General features: G+C 39.3%; 1 long non-coding RNA gene across 1 annotated transcript; it reads right to left on the bottom strand.

Annotated features, from left to right (window-relative positions):
* Positions 1 to 12980: 12980 nt before the first annotated feature.
* Positions 12981 to 20526, bottom strand: LOC111926320 (uncharacterized). Its single transcript, XR_002862849.2, has 3 exons — positions 20491 to 20526; positions 18309 to 18447; positions 12981 to 13100 (listed from the first exon to the last, which is right to left on the bottom strand). It is a non-coding gene; the product is annotated as an uncharacterized LOC111926320 (long non-coding RNA).
* Positions 20527 to 20716: the final 190 nt, after the last annotated feature.

The raw sequence follows: 20716 nt of genomic DNA, 5'->3' as shown, positions 1-20716 counted from the left end.
TTTTTTTGTTTAATATAATGTAATTTGTTACACATAAGCAAAACCCTTTGAACAGCACTGTCTTTAGCAGAGAACAGACACTGATAATGAGGCAGAAAATTATGTGAGCACCCAAAACATTGATTCACTGCCTAAGCTGTCTTTTAAACTGCTTATGAAAGTAGTGGGTAGTCTGTAGCCAAATGCTTCGCATCCCCCATCAGAATTAAGGAGGGCACTTTTCTTGCTCTGAGCTTTCTAAGATCTTTATACCACAAAAATTCAGAAGCTGGTTCTTAAGAAAGCTCCAAGTTCCTGTAATGATTCTCACAGTCTTCCCTATGTGATGATTTGGCAAATCTGTCTTTTTATAATCCAGGGTTTCAGCTGATACTACAAATCAATGCGAAAAAAAAATTAATGAATTTTCTTAAAGGATATGAATTCATTGTTCCTTGACAACTTTTGGGTTAAAAATCAATTGTAAAACCTTCGTAACTGAAGAAAAACAGATCAGGGAAGCTGAAGCCTACAAAAAGATTTCTTGAAAAGCTTTTCTGCAGGGTGTGGTGGCTTGGGAGCGGCAAATTCCCAGACACAGCAAAATGAAGCCATATGTGAGTTAGGTGAAATATAAACCTGGAATGACACAGTGTCAGCTCTGAGGCGGGGAAAGAATTAGGTGGTAATGCTTTCACAGGGAAATCTGAAGCTTGGATTTACATTTAAGGGGAGGTAAAGTTAGACAAAATAGCTGACCTAAGGAGTCTTGAAGTTTTGAAGAGAAGTCCTGAGACTCAGGAGAAAGACCCTGGGAGACAGAGACCCAAAAAGTGCAATAGGAGGAACACCTCTAGGAAATTGTGGGTGGATAGGGAAATGTTTAGTGCCTATGTGTTTAGGAAGCAGCAAGAGACCGTTCAGCTTGCAAGAATCTGTTTCCTTGAGCAGCCTGGAGCTTGGGGGTCAGGCACAGGAAGGGGCTTCAGTTGTGGGGTATGCAGTCAGCAGTACCATACTCAGGGCTGGAGGATGGCATCCATCCTGTCAGGACTGTGGGGACCTGACACAGGGGAAATGGTAAAGAAACAGACCCACAGGCAAAAGAGTGAATGTTGAAGATACAGCCGTGGTCTAAGCAGTTCCAGCTGTGTGAAGGCAATGCCAGGATGGCCACCAGCCACCCCAGTCACACGTGAATGTGACACCTAGAATGGCCTCAGCCCTTGCTCTTACATCCAAGGGAGAGATGTTCAAATGCACAGCTGAGAAGGCAGCTACAAGCATACTGTAACAGCAGGTAAATTCAGAAGTAACCATATGGCAACTGTCTCTATGCAAGTCACATTTTCCACACTGCTGGGGATTTTAGATTTGAGACTCCCACTGACTCTAAAAGAGAAATAAATGGATCTTGTTTTGTTTTCTGCAAATACTGCATTTTCCACAGCCATTTCATTTGACTGGCCAGTGGCCTCCCCCAGGTGTGCATCTCTTACAGTCAGGTGATTTTCTGCAAACAGGGATGTGAGACATGAATGGGTATAAATTGGACCCTTCCCTTTCAGAGCAACAGGTATCACTGGAGGCCCCTTGATGGCCCCTTTTTAGGTCCTCAAGTAGTTTCAATGAGCATAATTAGATCCTATCATTTATAAGAGCTGCTGAACTGTGCAAGTCTGTATGAAACAGAAACACGGAGTTCTGGGTGTTTGCTCTGAGTATCCTCCTAGGAAAAATATTATTTGAAGTAATTTGCAGGGTGGGCAATTGTGCTTAGAAGAGGGTATGAGGAAGTGAATATTCCTGATTTGGAGAAATAATCAATAAATAATATTAATTTCAGTAGACCAGTAGACTTCTGAAAGAGCTATAATTTAGAACAAGGTTTTCTTTTACTGCTTTATTCATCTAATACCTAACTAGTCACTGTGCTGGTATTGAGTATAATAGAAAATAACACCCTACACAAGGTACATCCCCATGTATAGCCTCATCCACTTTTGTGGGAGTGTGCCTGGGTGCCAGGACCCACTTGTAGCTTGAATGACAGCAATAATTCATATATGGTACATATGTATTAAGTTAAGCTGATTTAATATTTCACACCTTGTAGTTTACATGGCAAATGTGGCATCCTTTTCTTCTCACCCAATATTTGTGGAAAGGTTGTAACTGTGTGTTAACTAGATGATCATGTACACTTTCTGCATGCAGCCCAGCAGACATGACCAGGGTGGTGTTGATCAATTGTGTACAAGAGGAGAGTAGCATTATATGATTGCTGCTTCCCAAGGCTCACATTCAGATCCCAACAGGTCTCTTCCCGTTTCATTGAGCTGTAGTTAAAACTAAGCTTACATTGAGCACTATGGGAAAAACTTTGGGCATTTTAAAAATACAGATGGGAATGAATTTGTTAGAATAAACTGGCACTGAAAATCAGCACAAAGATGATGTCAGTGTGACAGAGGGAAATCATCACAGTTACTGTGTGTGTCTCTTCACACAAATTTGTCCCATTGCATCCACACAGCTTCAGGTAAAAGACCTTTTAGCTGATAAACAGGTTTTATATTTAGTATTTGAGTGTAAGGACTGACCTTGTCTGAAAACTTTCTCATTTCACATGTTTGTATTTCAGAAGATACCTTCTCCTTTTTTGGGTGAATGGTACACCTCTGTTCTAAGAAAAAGTGGTACTTCAAGGGAGCAGAATGGGTCTGCAACTACAGTGATCCTTGAGGAAACTTGGAAAACATACACTTGATAACACTGCAACTTAGTTTTTGTAAAACTGACATATGTGAGGATTCTCAGGAGAACAGCAAGGGGAATTTTTTTTTTCTTCAGGAATTCAGAAATTAAACTGAAAGGGCAGACTACTTAGTAACACATCCTGTTGAGCAAAATGCCTTAGAGGGTTGACAGATTGTCAGTACTAAGTTTTGCAACATTTGACTGAATTTTGCAGTGAGTTTATTAAAGTGATTTAGTGCAGTGCAAGCAAATGCAATATGTGCTCCACCCATTTTGATTAAAACAAGGCAGAACACTGGAAAGATGCCAGGACAAAAATTTAGTAATCCATTCATATCTTCTGAGAATTTTTTTACTAATACTTGCCTGCTTCATGAATGATGGGACATGTTGAGGACAAAAAAGTAAATAGTAATTAAGCAGGCAGCGTAAAAAAGTCTCCATGTTTGTATTTAGGATTTAACAGTATGAGTATGTGGGAATAGCTGCTGACAAATACTTCCCTGGGGAACCAGATCCAGCATTGTTGTATTAGGTCAGCTGAGCAGGGAGGCTGCTGTGTGTCCATGTAAGGGTCTAGCAGGGCAAGCAGTGGCAATGCCCTTCTTTGCCAAATCAGCTCGGGTAACTTTAGCAAAGATTGCGACATAATGGCATGAAAAATCCCCTCCAGCTGTACCAGTAAATAACAAAATGGAAAATGAAACCCTGTTAACAGCAACCTGATTGTGTTTCAGCTAACTGGATGATTTACTGGGCAGAGGTTAGAGGCTTTGTCAGTAGTTCAGTTAACAGACCTGATGCATGAGTATCTGCTGGAATCACCAAAGCTAAAGTGGGCCCATTGCAAAGAATGAGCAGTTAAGAGACAGTTTTCAGGCTGCAGCTATATGACAAGTGGCTTCTTAGAGCTAAATCACATACTATTAGTGCTGACCTACAATCTTTTGCCTTGTCAGCTGCTGGCAGAGTATCTTGATCTCATTCTACCTATCTCTGACAAACACCCTAGCTTCCTAGCCTTGTTTTCCTTTGGCAACCCATATAAACTTTGATATGTCAATAGAATATTTTTCCATTGAGTGCTTATGAGAGATGAAAGCAGGTTTTTAAGCTAAGCAAACAGTGCCCCACTTGGTTCTAAAGATTTCTCTATATGGATGTTCTTGCCATTCTGACAAGAAGAAATATCAGCCTCTGAGGATTTTGACACATATCATACTCTGTATACTTCTGGTTTTTACCCACTTAAAATGTACAAAAGCCTGTTGAAAGGATGTTTTTATTAAGTGTAGAAAACATCATCCTTCTGCAATATCACTGTGGGTTGCAATACAATCAGGGTTTGAATTTGTTTTTTGTTATGGCTTTACATTGCCGCTGGTTGGAGGGAAGATTTTATGAAACTGCCAGCATCCAAACCTGTCAGGGGAGCCAGGCTGAGGATATAACAATGCATATATATTCCAACAGGATGCTTCAGAGGCAGAATAGCTGGCTTGTGCAACATATTGACAAAACTCAGCTGCTAAGTCTGTCTTGATGGCCCAGGAAAAACTGTGTCTTTGTGGGGAAAATGTGAAAGTGGCAAATGCTTAGCACCATGCACATACATGGCCCATGTAGCACTTGTTAGGGGCAGACCCAAGATAAGAAGCCCTGATGAAAAGTAGACCCATTTTTTAATTTTAATTTTTTTTTGATACTACACTGTGCTGATGCAGTTATACTGTTTCACTAAACCACTACCACTACTCCAGTGGTGACTAGGACATTAATTTACCAGCAAGTGCATAGAGCTATTTTGGGTTCCTTTAGGTAGTATGCACTTGCCAGAGTGGCTTTTCAATAACTCCTCAAGGCACAGTCCACCTCTTGTTTCTGCATGTGCGAGACAATAAGCCTATTCATAACAAATTGATCTTTCTGAGCTAGATCCTCTGTAGATCTCCTTGTCTCTCTTTAATATTTCCCTGTAAAAACAGCAACACAAAGCCATGCAGCTGTGTGCTTGTTTTGCAGACGGTGTTTTGAACAAGCTTACAGCACATCTGTTTGAGCTGCTTGTTTGTCAAGTTGTGACCACCATGAGGTTTATCTAATATCCTTTGACAGCACTTTACTGCCTGATCTTAGGCAAATCATCAGATCCTCCACTGATGAGTTTACCTCACTGTTCTTGACACCTGAGATTTGGTGAAGAGTTCTTCAGAAATGAAAGCACTTATTGGTATAAACTGGTGTGCATACACCACTGAGAAACAGGTATCATGATCTAGTTGTGGCTAGATTCTGTAATCTTTATTCATCCTAATTAGCCTCTAAATTGCCATGGTACATTGTTTCCAGTATTCAAAAGACTGATAGAATATGTTAATTTACGTTGGAAATAGGCATTTTAAGAAAGCTAAATATTCTTGTGAAAGACAATGAGGTTCCTATCCCAAGCCACTTATTACAAGCCTACAAATACAGTAATGTTTATGCAGTGCAGTAGTAATGTGTAAATGCAACAAAGGTGTTACTTAGGGTTGAAAATACCATTCATCTCTAAAGCATAGGCAAAATGTGGGTTTTGTATTCCTTTGCACATGAGATTTGGAGTTCATGTGCTGTACTTTATTCTATAGAGTGACTTTCCTGACTTTTCCTCTTCTCGTGTATAATATCCTATGTATTTTTTTTCTAAACATAGGGTGTTGGACTCCAGACATAACTGTAAAAATCTGTCAGCTCAGTTCAAGTCAGATAGTGCCCTTAGCTACTTTTATTTTCCAGTATGTCACAAATGACCACTCATTTCTTGACAGAGGTGTGTGAATCGGAATATGCCCAGCTTCCTCCTGGTAGCAATTAAAATTATCCACCACCCATGGGTAGATTTGAATTAAAGCATCAGCAGAAAAATGACTCTTGTAGCCAGCTAGGTCATGCACCAATAGCAAGGTATAAGCAAAGGTGGCACTAGAAGGTGAACTGCACGCTACAAAAGAGTGAACGAGGAAAAAGGAAAAGAATTCTAACCTCAATGCTATGTGAATAATGGAGAAATATTGCCACTGACATAAGAATAGGCTAGTGCAATGCAGGCAGAAAAGTGACACGGATGGTAATGATGGCTGTAACATCTGGGAAAAGAAATGGAAGGGCCAGGTAAACCACAGGGGATGGCAGCAAGGTAATACCTAATTCTGAGAATAGTAAGGATCCTCCAAGTAGTGGTGAAGACATCATTTGCAACTGCCACAGATTTCAAGACAGGACATATCTAAAGGTCCTGTGCTTCCCTTAGCTGATCTCAGTGAGTTTCATGAGTGAACATAACGGCAAATGATTATAAATGGTCATGAAAATATCTTTTTTAGTATTCTGTTACAAATCACTGTTTAGACATGACAGAAACAGAAGATGAGCAATTCCCATCAGTCCAGTTCTTGAAATTTCCAAACTGATTTGTAGTCTCTCAATTAATCCTGCAGCATTTTCTTCCTGCCTGCAGAGAACAGGATTTGGAGAGGCTTCACCTCATGCCAGATTACGGTAAAGACAGATCACAGAATTATATCACATAGCCATAAAATGGTCTGGGTTGGAAGGGATGATAGAGATAATTTAGTTCCAACCCCTCCATTGTGGACAAAGACATATTTCACTAGACCAGGTTCACTCAGAACCCCATTCAACAAGTCATTTTACTTGCCTATTGCTGAAATCCCGAAACAAGTATTGGTATAACAGAATGATCTTATCCTATGGAAGAGCACAAGGACTGTGCTCTGCCAATGCAATTTGTTCCTACTTCTACCTCTCCAAAGCTGAGCATATTTTTCTTCATCTATTTAGATGGTTCAGGGTCAAATGAGGAAGGAAAATATCTATTCACATTATTTTTATTGAAGTAATCCTACTGAAAACTGCAGGACTTTCAAAGCTATTTATGGTGAAAAAAAAAAAAAAGTTGAAGGAAATGTTATTAAAAGTTGGGATGAACTTTTAATCATGCACAGTATTTTATTGCCTTGTATATTCTTCCCCAGTAAAATTTATGCCTCAAAGTAAATATGTATGTTCTGCAGAGACCATAACAAAACAACTCTATTCCAAGATTGCTGGTAATTCTAAATTTAAAGGGGAAACAAAACAAATAAAAAATAAAATAATAAAAAAACCCCTAAAAAAAATAATTAAAGAAATAAGGTCCAGGTAATAGCTGGACCGACCTTAAGATATTTGATATACATCTAGACATCTATACTTCAATGCATATTAAAAAACCCCAAACATATCTCTGTATGCCCTAGCCTGTCATGCCCACTGGCATCTGCATTTGTTTGCTGTAATCCAAATGCCCATATAGAGAGAGATGGCACTAGAATGCCATGGATTTATCTCCTTTTTACATTTGCTGCAAGGTGAAACGCAAACAACATGCCTTGGCTGCATACCTGAGATTTATATGGGTAAAATTAAATTCAGTAAATCTTGATTTTGATGTCTGATAGTGCTGATGCAAAGTTTTTCACTACATTCATAGAAACACAGCAAATGAAGAAAAGTATGGTTTTTGATGATTATTAGTACTTCTAAAATAAGGGGTTTTTTTCATTATATTATTATTTACTTTATTGTACTGTTATAAGTGTTTTTCTGCTTGCTAATATATTCTGCCAGAAAGCTTCTGGAGTGCTTGAAGTTCAATACCATGTTTTTGACCCATTTTCATATTTGGAAAACTCATCTATAATGGTAGAACAACATGGAAACTTTAGGAGCAAAAACTTACGCAGTCATCTGTAAAAGATTTGGTTGGTTACAATTTTAGCTGGTCTCGTATTTCATCATCCAGTTTCCTTACCTGGACTTTCCCATGGCTGAAAAAAGTTAATTACATAATGGTTTCATAAGGATCTGCCATGAAAAATTATAGATGCAAGATTATTATTTTATGGTTATTTATTAACGTCACTTTGAGTTGTAAGCATAAAAAATGCTTAGTCTCTCTGTAATCTATCTTCCAAGTTATGCTCAAGATCACAGTGATCAAACAGCTGGGTGCAGCATGGCAATTACAGTTGTGGTTTTCCAAGAAAAACTTCAAGGCAGTTTGGATAATCACTATGACTGAATTAAAATCTGGAAAAATGAGGAATGCCTGCGCTCCCCATTCCTAGAGGAAACATGACGTACCTTCGACTCACCCACACTGAACTCCCTCGCTGCCATTGTGTACTTGCGCCAGACAACCACAGGTAATGGGACAAAGGCTGAAGAGACAGCTCTGGAAAGGTTTGATTATGCAGTCCATGGGGTGTGCACCAAATCCCACAGAGGTTAGTGACTGATAGACTGGTGAGATGTGGTTTGCCATGGCGCTTTGCCTCACGAGACCCAGCCGAGGCTGAGGGATCGAGGCCTGAGCTCACCATAACCACCACACACAGACAGCGGTATCTCACAGGTTTGGGAGTCAGGAATCTGCGGTTCAAGAATACAGGAACCTATGGTCTCCATGTCTCTCTCTCTCTGTATGGAATGCAGACGCCTTGTTTTATTAGAAAATCAGGCTACAAAGGTCTAAGCGTCAGGCACAGCCCATTATTTAAATTCACTGAGCTAAGCAGTCCTTAGCAATGGTGATATAAGAAGGGTAACAAAGCTGATGGCAATCCAAAGCTGGGCATACTTTGAACCTCTCCACTAGCCTCTAAAGTCATGTTTTTTAGGACTCCAGTGGCACAACATGATCCTAATGCTGTCATCCCATACCCAGACAGGTACCAGAAGAACAAAAAAAATATCGCCTTTATGCTTTGCTTTCCTCTTCATAGTTCTGCTCTCTAACACAACAATGAGAAAGAGAAATGCTAAGAATTTAGCATTTTTCTTTTGGAGAAGATAATTGACCTTTTCCATCAGGATCTGAGACAAAGTTTCATCCAGATTGTGCAGCAATTCAGGAAGTGCCTCGCTATGAATAAATGCTAAAAGAAGTCCTGTTATGTGTTTACAGATAAATCTGTTGCACTAACAATATGACCCAAATATACCCTTGAAGACTGAACTTCAACAAATAATGAGTTCTACAGTGAAAATGTAGTTAGAAGGCAATATAGATCTGATACAGAAAACAAGTGTAACAAAGCTAACCTCTTAACACAGATTTATAGTATAAGTGTGTCCTGCTGTTTTCTGAGTGAAATAAAAATTGCAAATGAGGTCCAAAATTAATTTACTCATATCCGTTAGTAGATGGTATTGCTAAACAAACTCATTTACAAAGAGGAAGGAGATTTCTGCAAATTTTTGTATCTTCAGATACATGTTCCTTGTCAGACAAAGCAGCCAACATCATGATCTACAGAGAAGTAATGGGCATGTTGCAATTTTCTATAAATGGAGCACTGCAGTCAGCAGAGCTCCTCTTGTTCCACCTGCGGGAAGTGGTGTTGTGAGTTAACAGGAGACAGATTATGAGCCAAACTGTAATCAGCTACATTAGCTCAACCCTACTGATTTCAATGAGGCTTAACAGGTGTAAATGAGGACAGACTTTCCCCTACCTAAGAGTTCCTCATGTCAGATAGAACAAGAATGAAAAGCTCTTAGAAGTTTCTATCTTATTCTCTTATTTTTTAAAGCATATGTGTACAAGACTGTTATTAAAAGCAGAAGTGTGGCTACTCTTGTGAGATAATATTATCACAATACTTACTAAAAAAGGAAGTAGAGATGACTGTCTGTACTTTGGAGTTAAAATGCAAGGTCTTGAAAGTCTGGATTCAAAGTTTAGATTATGGGGCAAGAAAAACTGGACAAAAACCTGTCCAGTTTGGCCATTCAGTTTATGTGGACATTAAAAAAATCTTTCCCATAAAAAAACCCCAAATATATTTCTTGCTTTTTCCAAGGAAACAACTTCTGTGCTTTGCAAATATAAAACTTCTGCCTGCAAGTGGGATGTAGAAGCTGAATGTCAAAGGGTAAATTCCATGAGAGATGACAAGTGCTGATGGGCTTGAATTTGCACAATCAGCAGCATTCAGCCTCCCTAGGGGAGGTAACATGGGGAGTTGAAGGAGGGAGAGAAAAAGAGTTCAGACTGTCATCTCAGGAGGAAATATTGGTAAAAATATGTTCAGAATTTGCTAATGAAATTAGTTGATATGCCTTAAAATATTTATTTGGTGGGTTTGTTAATGAAGAATGGAACAGTTTCTTCAAGTTCTTATTTTGCAAAGAGCAGAGCTGGGTGTGGTGGATTATAACACAGGGAGAGTTTATTGTCTAAATTTTTTTTCCTTTCTTTGCTCTAGAAAAACAGGCTTTAAGGAATGTCAGGGAAAAAAATGAAGTAGGAAAAAAGAGCAGGATGTGATTTTTCATAGGGTTAAGCATCTACTAGAAAATGTAGCAGCGCACAGCTGGCTGTCATATCTCCTGTGCTATATGAATTACACAAGAAGAGAATCTGTTAAGAGCTTGTCTCATGTGAATATGTGGTTTAAGAACTATTCCCGAACATCTTTTGAACTAAAGGTATCTCTACATGATAGAAATTCCTTCAAGAAGAGGTGGTAATGAATTTCAAGTATGGTTATGAAGCAGTGCACATATAGCACATGGGAAGAAGGAAACTGTAGTTCAGCTCCCTGAGGAGAGCAGTTGCGGGGTCTCCTTTAGAAACATATCCTGGTCCCCCTCAAATTAGTCTAAAATATCAGACTTGCACATACTTGTATGTATATGGCTGTGTGTACTTAAGCATGTACACACACACACCTCCCCACACACAAAGGATATCTGCAAAAAAAGCAGAAGTTAAACATAAATTATCCTACCAGAAGAACTAATTGCTTGGGCTGCTTTTATCTCTGTTCCTATGCAGTCTGGGAGCACAACGCAGGAAGTCACTTTAAATATGAGTATAATTTCTCTACCATGCTATTTTTCCCCCAGAAAAGTGCCTTCAGATCAGGGGAAGCAGGTGTAACACAGATCCCAGGTACAGGATAAAAACTAGTATCTATGTCAGCTGTATGTATACCAAACCAAAGTTCAGAGGCAGGAAAGACCAGCCTTATTAAAGGAGAAAGGATTGTGAACGTGTTACAAAAGAAACGCAGCCACACGCAGTGCTACAGTATTCTGCAGAAACCTGGCTCTTACAGGGACAGGTACAATCTTCCAGCAGAGTTTCAGAGTGTTTTTCCCTACTTCCAGAGGTTTTTCATGCAGCAGCTAACAATCTAGTTACCATCAGGCAAAGCCCAGACACCTGTCACATGGCAGGTCTAGCTGAGGTCAGTGCTGTGAGCCTTCCCACAGCTCATTATGCTGCAATGGAAGCTGCAAGCCTCTGCTTCCCCTGAGATTTTTCTGAGAGGCAACTGGTGTATGCTCATTACATTTTTGTCAATATGCACCTTTGGACTGGTGTAGATGTAATCTTGCTCTCAGCTTGGTTCAGACAACTGGTGTCCTCTGTGATTCAAAGGCAGCCTGGATCTGACTCTTCCCAGACCTATAACCAGAAATGCTTTCAGATGGTATTGGCCTGTCCCCCACTGGGACGACACTGTAGGATCACACTCTGACACAAGTGACAACTGAAAAGAAAGCACTGCCAATAGAGAAAGACAGGAATCATAAGCCTTGCACAGTATTAATTTTCTGGCCTATTCTGTGAGGGGGAAATGGACCAAAATGGAAAGATGAGAATTCTTCCTTCTAAAAAACACTAGGCACTGTGAATCAAGAGGAGGCTCTCATATTTATTATTTGGAGGTGGGGAGAAACAAATACTCCAGCGTGGAAATTACTGCCTGCTACTCAACAATTTAAAGGTATATCAGTGTTATTAGCTTGCCACAAAATTGAGGGAATTGAGTTATAGTTGTAAAAACATCAGCTTGATGATGTTGTCTTGACAGAGGAATTTCTACCAGGGCTGTGTCACTTTGAAACCCATTCTTTCACGACTGAGCAGAAGGATGCAGATAATATGGACAGGAAACACTGGAAAATGGATCATCTTCAATACAGAATTATTTTAAATTACCATTTTTATTATCCTCTAAATATAGGAGAAAATATGCTTCAGTTGTAAAAGGATCATGGGTAAATATAACTTCTAGACAATATATTGTATTGATAATATGCTTTCGGGGAGGGCAACCTTGGGTTTTGCAAAATATCTTTTATGGATATCAAGAGAACTACTTAATAAAATAAATCCAGGAGCTGCTAAAGAGAAATAAAGAAAGAAAACATAGCGGTGTTCATTTTATTGTAATTACAAGAGGAGCAGCTGAAGAAAATTAGAGAAGACAGCTAATATAGGGAACATATCCATGAAGGATCTCACACTGGCCAGTCATGAAGATGTCTGACTACCTGTGTGGTGCCCTAGAAGCACTAAAAAAAACCATGAAAGTGTATTTTATGGTAGAAATTTTCACAGAATATATGTGTGAGTGTAGCTGTGTGACAGCTCTGCCAGGTACATTCCTCCATTTATTCATGGAGGATGCAGAGCATAGGACTGTTGTGATTAACATTTATAAACATCCAGACAGATGGAAGGGCAGGTAAGAGCAGTGAATCTGTCCAGCTACAAGTCAGGCAGAGCAAGCAGGAACTAAACACTTAATGTGGCATAGTAAGCTGGTAAAATCAACATCAGTATTGAAAAATTAATACTTCTGTAACACAGAATAAACGTGACTAGAAACTATTTTTATGATGATAACGTAAAATAAATGTGTATTTCCTGCATTTCAGATGATACGAATTTTATTAAACAGCCCTATGCTTGTGACTTACAGGTGGGAGTCAAAACCACTTGCATATATGCCCAAAATGGGGATTCAGTAATTGAGTTCTCAGCTCAATCATTGAAATCATATATAGAAAACCACTAAATAAATATGGCCTCAGTCTTTCTTGCTGGAATATACCAACCACCATATATCAAAACCTGGAAAATGACATTTTTATATTAATAGAAAAAATACCTCTTTCTTAAATCAGCGACTAAACTCATATTATTTACAAGTCCCACCCATAAACAAATAAAGAATGGACTTTTTTGTTGGACTCTTTCTGTACAAAAAGCACCACTGTTATTCTTGCATGGGCTTACATTTTAATTCACCACTGTTGGTCAGAATAATTTTCATTGATAGGAGTGAGAATTTCCATGATATTGCAAATGTCATATAAAGTCACACAGGCATTCAGTGTGACAGTACAGGGAGCTGTATCCTTTATTTCTTAATTTCTTTGAGTTACTCCTCTGGTTTTCTGGCATAGATGCTCACATGTGAAGGCTCCAGTGCAGCTCTCAAGTCAGATGAAGTCATCTGGAACATAAAACAGGTCAAAAAGCTGCTGGTGTTTCCCTCTGGAGTGGTAAACAATACATGATATGAGTTATTTGTAAGGATGGGTAACACTGCTAATAATGCTTCAGAGACTGGATAGGTGAGGGTACCATAGGCACCAAATCATGATAGGACTAGAACTCTCTGATCTTGTGAAAAAAGTCCCACATCCACTCCCTGTCATCCCAGAACTTCTTGTGAAGAGGCATTTTCCAAAATCAGCACAGCTGAGTTTTCTGTACATAAAATGTCTGCAAGATTTTTTTTTTTTTTTTTTTTGGGTTAGATATGGTACACTGGGTTTCCTCAGACCTTCTTAGAAAACAGAAATAAAGTCTCAGGAACTGTAAAAATAGGCTCTGAAGCTAGATCTTGAACCAGCAGGGAAGAACATCTGAGTTTAATGAGGGTTTGCTTGACATCAGCAGGAGTGTTGGAAAGCCAGAGTATACAGGATTAGACCTCAAAATTAATGATGCAATGAAAAGGAAAAATGCATAATTTTAGGGAAGATCATTTTGATGATTGATTTTATAATTATTCATGGCACCTAATGTGAATTATCTGGATATTTTTCTTGATGGCATTTATTAATGCATTAAATTTTAAATTGTGCTCTGGAAGACAGTATAATAGAGGCAGGAAACAGAGGTCAAAATTTTTCAAAAGAGGCTGAAAAACAAGGATGCTTCATGCAATTAAATGGCACATATAGAATCCAGCTACTGCTATGTCACTGTTTTATGCCTACTCCCCTATTACAGGGCTGCTGCAACAATTTAGGATTGAGTTGTTATATCAGATTTTTTTTTTTTTGTGGTATAATCAATCAATCAATCAATGAAACATTAAAAAAACATCCTTTCAAGAGCAGACTCCAAAAGAAAATTAGTAACTTCAGCTTAAAATCTCACTGTGTTGTATTCGTGGCTGCTTTTCTTATACAGTGCTTCAGGGATCCCAAATTTGAGAAAGCATTCCTCCAGTGTGCTAATAATTCAGACTTGCTTCCTTCCCATGCTCAGTACAGATTCCATTGCTTCTGAAGCTGTAGGACTTAAATTTTGATTTTTATCATGGTCACAGCAGGTACTTGCACCCAAACCAAAACCAAGGTAGTTTTCCCACACGAAGCTGGGCTTGCTACTCATTACACCATAAGAGATCAAAATTATTCATAGTGTGAATGGACTTGATGATTATGAAGTCAGAAGGTTTTGCCTGATAAGAATTTAGTGGATGCTGTCAATTTTTTAGTGCAGAGACCTTATCCCGTCTTTGCTGTAAGGGAGCTACAGCAACTTTAGGACCTAAGGCAGCCAGAGTTTCCTTACATCATCAATAGTGGGAAACATGGTCTATCAGTTTAATGTGGTAACAGAAAAATGTCTTCTGCACTCTTGTGGGTATCCAGCTCCCACTTTATCCCCCAAAAGCATTTTATCTTCAATCAGTAGAGGATTAGGAAACCCTGAATACTAAGGGCAGTTCATTTGATGTTAAGGGATTTTCATTTCCATATTGCTCTGTGGAATATGAAAATCTCTACATCAGGTGAATGCGATGATTTGTATACTATCCCATAGAAAAAGGAGGTTAATAAGACAAATCCCACTTAGAAGTCCAGACATTCCCACAGACTAGAACTTCGTGAAATGTAATGCAATCTCATTAATCTTTATGATTTCATGGATGTTCCAAAAATGCAGTGTTTTCGGTAGTAAAATGTGTGATTTTCTTCAACATATCCCTGATGTAAAACATGGCATTGTTTGTTCCATGACAGCAGCACTGGCAGGACAGCTTTTGAAGGAGCAGTCTGATTTGGCTGAGCTTCTTGTTCAGAAAAGTCTGTTCCTGCTGCAGCCAGGTGCTTGAAAACTTCCTTTACAATATCTGACTGCTGAGTTCAGAATAATTAACCTGCTCTTGCTCTTCCCTTTGTGAAAGGGTATGAGGACTAAAGCCCTGAAAACCTCTCAAAGATTTCAAGTGTCCTGCAAAAAAACACAGAGAAACTGGGATTTCTTCTTTACAATAGCAGACAGCTAATCTCTTCCACTAAATACCAGTAAACACTGTTAAGTTTAGGTAGATATTTGGACAGTTACTTGGAAAACGAAGAGTCTGGGAGATCTAAATAGCTTCGGAGTAATAAGCCAACAATCCAAATTCAAGTTAAAGCACATCTTGCCACATAACCAGCTGCTTTACATGCACCAGTATCCCTACTGAAGATGGAGTAACAGCATGTAATTTTTGCACTGGATCAGTGCTTCAGCAGTGTATGACACGGGTGCTGCTGCGTGAGCTGGTACGAAGCACGCTTCTCTTTGAAACTCCCGTGGAAGTGTGTGAGGGATTAGGGAATTATTGCTGCTTAAAAACCCACAGCTGCTCTTTCCTTGCTCTCCAGTCTGACCCAGCACACAAGGCAGCCTGTGCTACCCAGGGCCAGATCCAGCTGTTTTCTCTGGGGTTCCCAGGGAACCACACAAGGGAGAGCTCTGTCGAAGGGTTCCTGGTGCAGTGCAGGCTGCAGCTCTGTGGGAGCCTGGAGGAGGCCTGAGAATGATCTCAGAGGGGTATGGATGGAAAGCCACACACTCTGTCCATGTGCATGCCAGCAGAGATGTAGCAAGGCAAAGATGGGAGCAGCCTCTTTTCTCTGGCTATGAATTTGCTGGCTGCAGCACGGACATGTGAGCAGGCACTGAGATGTCTGTTCTCACTTGAGCATTCTCACCTCTTCTGCTGCAGAGAAACCTGCACTCACACACTCAAATGCCTTCCAAAACACTTTTCCAGTCATCACTGCCTAGGGAGGATTTCCTACAGAGTTCTCAGGCTTTTGAATCTCTGTTTAGTTACAACCTGCCTGTCACTTCAAAAGGCCCTGGACTGGCAGCATCCAGCCACTGAAATGGCTGCCCAGTGACCCAAGCGAGATCATCAGCACTAAATGTACACGATTTCAAGTCTCCTGTGATACATTTCCTCAAGTGTGTGTCATTACTCTTCCTTCTGCCCACGCTAAAAAGGAAGAGTGGTTTAAAGACTCTCACTTCAGCTGTTTGTTAGCTGAGTTAACACAAACATTTCATTTTGAGTGCTTGAGCAAAGTTTATGGTTTCTCTTCCAGGGAGGCTGACCTGAAACATCTCTAACAACACTCCTGAGGAAAAGCATAGAAATGTTCTTAATAAAATCAGTTTCAGATAGCTGTTAACAATCACAATCTGTATGGCAATAGAAACCAAAATACAAACCTCATAATAACACTTTCTAGGCCTCTGTGTAATGCAATACGGAATAGTTGCTTTGGAATTGAAATTTCTTTTGACAGTGGTATTACACCAGCAAATAGTAGACATGGAGGTATTAACCTTGGCAGTGCTCACAGCCTCTGCTGACCTAGAAACTGGAGATCATATTCAGATCTATGTTTCACTGTGTCACAAGGTAGAGCACTATTACCTTGTTTGTAGAACAAAAGATTGAATTCTCAATTGTTCTGCACTCAATGGAAGCTCTTGCTGGTAAGAAAGAGAAGCTAAAATCATGGTTCCTCAGAATCTAAACTTGTGTTCCAGTTAGTAAGACCATAAGCAAATCTTTAAACTTTCTGATCCCTCTTTTCTCATATTAGTTGATGGCAGACAAATCTAATCCTGTGGCCAGGATGGCCTAATAAATGTTTAAAGTGTTGGTCATGTTCATTAAGCATAAAACCATACAGTGTTTCAAGTAGAGAACGACAGTCAATTTTTCAATGCTAAGAAGCCATCAGGATGTTACTAATCCTTTTTTTTTTTTTTTGGGGGGGGGGGTGAGTTTTGGTTTTGGGGTTTTTTGTTTGTTTTTGTTAGGTTTTATAAAGCATTCTCTAAAGAAGTGCTTTCTTCCCATAAGAAAACTCTACAACTTGTCCTTATCTTGTTTCTTTTCATATATTTAATGCATCTTGGATTAAGCAGAACAGCAGTCTGGATGCCAAATTTGAAGTTATCTGCAACCCCAATATGCTGTGATTAAAAATTATAGAGCTGATGTCCTAATCTAGATTTTAATAGATAGTGTGATGAGAGGTCTAATTGTGTTACCAGCTTTGAATTAATTTTCATTATCTTTTTCTCTTTTAATTAATCATTTTTTCTCTCCTTCCTTTCTTGCACTGAGAGTCCAGTAAGATCTAATGGGCACCAAGGAAGTGGGGAGAGGGGAGAATAAATGGAACATAGGGTTGTAGAAGCAACAATTTCCTCAAATAACCAAGGCTGTTAGGAAGGATGGAATTCATCTTTTAAATTAATTACACACATTAAGAAAAAATTAAAAGGACTGGAGAGTGAGTGCCCTTTTGTGATCAGCCTAAACTTTATGAATTTTCTAATTTATACCTACCATTATTCAATCCATTCAAAATGAAACATATTTTCATATTTTAAACAGACTCTCAAAATGTGAGGCAGAGATTATGTTTTTAAAAGTCTGGTGGTCATTGCTTCAGAAAAATTGGTGAAAGAGATGAACAGTTGTCTCAGACAGGTCTTAGAAACAGAGATTAATGGAGACTGGTCTATGGATTGTGACAATCTCTTTCTGACTGAAATATGTTGAGGCTCACCCAAATTTCATAAAACAAGCCAAGACACTTCCCAGGTGCTTAGGAGCATTTTAGCTCTGGTCCAATACTTTTGCCTTGGTCCAGATCCAAGCCTTAGTGCTACAGAGGAGAGCAAAACCCCAAAATTGAGTAGTGATGGTGATTTGAGATACTTTTTTACCTCTGCCGACAAACGGTTAAGATTTGAAGTATGAGATTTAATTATTTTCATTGCCTTCAGTTATCTACAGTACTAGAATGTGTTTTGAATCTGAAAAGTAGGGAGTGAAGAGGGTAATCTGCAATCTTGTGTTCTGGTGTCCCAGTCAGATGTCCCTTCATCACAACTGTATTAACTATTTAAAATTTCAGTTCACACACTTCAATTTTTTCAACTCTTTTCATACTGAAAAACCTATTTAAGCAATTAGAAAGAATAATGTTTTGTAGAAAGAATAGAAAGAAATCAGAAATCTGATACTCAAAGTGCTACACAGATGTTGAAGAATTCTGATTAAGTAAGAAGACATTCAACTGGGTCATTGTAAAGACAAGTAAGAAGAACACTCAGTGCAAAGTACCTTGGCAAGAGTTGAAGCACTGGCACAACTCCTCATCGCTGCAGTGAAGCTGAGATTTCAGAGCCAGTATCAATCAGGATTCAATCAGTAGCAAAAAAGATTGAGTCACTGAGACAGAGAACAGCATAATAATGTATGCCTAATAGGAAACCAGAAATAACAGTTTGACACTGGCCTAATTAATATCAAGTGTACATTTCTCTCTGCGTTTTCCAAGTTTAAAACAGTGTAAGCCAAAATGGCACTTCTGGCAAAAATTACTTGATCCAAACACAAATTCTACGAGCTCTGGAGTGTTCTGCAGGAAGTTGTGCAGGAGGTAAGCACCAAGCCAAAACACACTGAAAACAGTTATGTCTTCTCACACCAAGCTAAGTAGTGGAGATAGATGGTCACAACAGAGGGAAATGACAGTGGGAGCATCTCTGGATAGAATAGTTTCATTAGTGTGTGAGTTGTTCAGGGCAGGCTTTGCAAAGCTGAGTCTATTGATATCTATCAAAACAAGTAAGTGAGTACACACTCCAATAAAGCTGAAAGGCTTTAGGTTTAAAGGGACACTGAATGTTGACTTCTGTTTAACAGAAACGTTTGAGAGAAAGCCCTACAGTAGAGTACAAAGCAGAGCAAATGGTCAAAATAAACGGGTTTGCTTCTGTGGGAAAGAGGATTTAACTTCAGATGCAGTGTATTATCCTAGGACTAGCCCTGGCTGTGTGAAACCACAAGCACTTCTAAATTACAAGTTGTCCTATTCATGGCTGCTCCCTGCCCTTGTGTTTTCCTTGTCCACACCCCAGAGCCAAGGAGACAGTAAGTGAAAACAGAACATCTCCACTGGCAGAACAGCTGTAAGAAATAAAGGGATTCTTGCACTTTTGTATGAGCACAAAAACAATGGAGTGTTTAATCTTTTAAATACTTTATTAGGCTAGATGAGTTTCTCTTAATAAAGGAAGCCTCTCTCTCTGTGTGTCTCTTTCCCCCTTCCCCTAACAGTTCTGCAGGAAATGATGGAAGCCAAGCACCACTGTGCACTCTCTATAGTGCATAGGAAGTATGAGGGACTGTCTACACTGCTTTGATGTCTCCTTTATACAAACAGTCATGTTAATAAAGAATGTGTCCCCTTTTAACTATCCTGAAGCTGATTTCTCATCTGAGAGGTTGTAAATTATTTTTAGAGGTTAATTGTTATGCAAATCTGCTCATCATGGGGTTCCAGCACCCAGAGAAATGAGAAAACGTTCCCTTCCTCGGTGACATAGGCTCATAGAGGACACCTTTTCATTTCTAAAACCATTTGGAAAGGATTATGTGCCATATGTTTTCTCAAATGTAGCACACACTAGATGCAAGAAAGCTATATTAACATGGTGTTAAGGTTTCACAATTACAACATAATTGTATATTAATGTGCCTGAGTTTTGTATCCATATATTTCACAGTATGCATTTCAAAAAATAGTGCCCAATCCCATAAATTCTACTCAGAACAGCTAACACATAGGCAGGTAAAGCCCCCTGACATCTGCAAGTAAGCCTTTCAGAACCAAATCACAAACAATAAATATATTTTAAATGTGTTTGAAAAGAGCAAAGGGCATAGCAAACTCTGCAGGTCAAATAATGATTACTAGATTTCACAATGAGATTTTTATTTATACCTAAGGGAAAACAGGGGAATAATACATTAACTCCCTGTTAATTCCTCATTTTGTGTACTGTATGATTCACCTTACATTGCTACCTCCACTTAGCAGGTGAGCCAGTGGTAAATACCCCTTTGGTGTGAATTTGTATGAATGGACTGTGTAAGTAACTAGTGGTGTGGATGGAGAAAGATTTCCCATAAACGACTTGTGCTGAGAGGTTGAATGTGAAAGTGCCACAGAACTGGAGTTCCAGAGATTGATGGTCCTGTTGAATCCACAAGCACTGATGAGCTCAAGACCCCAAGAGCCTCCACAAGTTCCCAGAGCCAGTAATGCCCACTGGCATCAGAATGGGCTGTGTAGCTCATTCACATTTCTATTCACAATAACAAATTTTGTAGTGGAACAGGCTGCCCACAGAGGCTGTGGTGTCCCATCCCCTTCCAACCTTAACCATTCTATGATTCTATAACTTTGAATAGTAAAGGATGCTACAGTAAATATTTCCTGGAATCTGCAGTGCCCTACCTTGGCCTTCTGTCAAGGGATTCTGCTGCACTACCCTTTATGTTGTCATGAGACAGACACATAAGCCTGATAATTGCTTTGGCAGTTCTTCATAGAGGTTTCCAGGGGTGCAGAATGCTTGCACCATTTAGGAACCCATAGGTTCCTGAACAGCCAGGATCCTGAGATCTTGGTGGAGCACTGTAAAAATTAAAACTTACAGACTCTCTGCAATGGGCAAAGCTAA

The sequence above is a fragment of the Cyanistes caeruleus genome, chromosome 3 (genome assembly GCF_971803275.1).
Source record: "Cyanistes caeruleus chromosome 3, bCyaCae1.hap1.1, whole genome shotgun sequence".
Taxonomy (NCBI): Eukaryota; Metazoa; Chordata; class Aves; order Passeriformes; family Paridae; genus Cyanistes; species Cyanistes caeruleus.
The sequence above is the reverse complement of the archived record's forward strand: the minus strand, read 5'-3'. Positions and strand labels throughout refer to the sequence as shown.